The 782-nt window shown below is 39.8% G+C and overlaps 1 pseudogene; it reads left to right on the top strand.

Moving 5' to 3' along the window:
• The first annotated feature begins 264 nt into the window (after positions 1-264).
• The window catches only part of LOC111408502, an 8524-nt pseudogene continuing 8006 nt past the window's right edge, over positions 265-782 (top strand).

The raw sequence follows: 782 nt of genomic DNA, 5'->3' as shown, positions 1-782 counted from the left end.
CGATAGGCTCTACTGTTCTTGAAGTATCCTAGACAGATTCACTCATCACACTTCGAGTCAAACTTTCGTAAGTTCTCTCTATCTCTCAAGATATAGTACTTGCTACAAAACACACGAAAGTATTTGACAGTAGTCTTTCTACCCTTCCGAATCTCATAAGGTATCTTATCAGTTTTAGGTCTGAGGTAAACACTACTCAATATGTGAAATGCTGTGTATATGGCTTTACTACAAAAATGTATAGCTTGGCCCTTGCAGTAAAGCATGGCTGATAGCCCGACGAAGGCAAGTGCGAGACGAGACCCGTTGATAGTCGATGGCGGACCAACGATGCGATCAAGGGCAAAGCAAGTGAAACAAGCGATGGAATTGCTCATTTAAGAAACTATTGATGGAACCATGTTCGGGACTCAAAATGGGACAAGTTTCGTGTTCGGGTCAAAGGCCGAAACAAAATGGATCAATGCGTTACAAGCAGTTGAAGACGAGAGTGTGCAGTGCAACCATGCGGCCGCACTGCATGATACCGAGAATCAAATGGCCAAAATTCTATTACCATGCGGCCGCACACGTTTTAACCATGCGATCACATGGTTCATTTTTGTGAGCGATTTTCCTTTTTTCCGCGTTTTTTCTCATCTTACTAGAATTTCATTCTTAATCAAATTCCTACCATATTGGACGAATATTTTAGGAATTTTGTTAGATTATTAGAATTATATTTCCTTTTTGACTCCTATTCGAGGAATAGTATAAATAGGAGAATATTTTTTCATTGTAAA

The sequence above is a fragment of the Olea europaea genome, chromosome 13 (assembly GCF_002742605.1).
Source record: "Olea europaea var. sylvestris chromosome 13, O_europaea_v1, whole genome shotgun sequence".
Classification (NCBI taxonomy): Eukaryota; Viridiplantae; Streptophyta; class Magnoliopsida; order Lamiales; family Oleaceae; genus Olea; species Olea europaea.
Note: the sequence above shows the minus strand (reverse complement) of the source record. Positions and strands in the feature narration are given on the sequence as shown.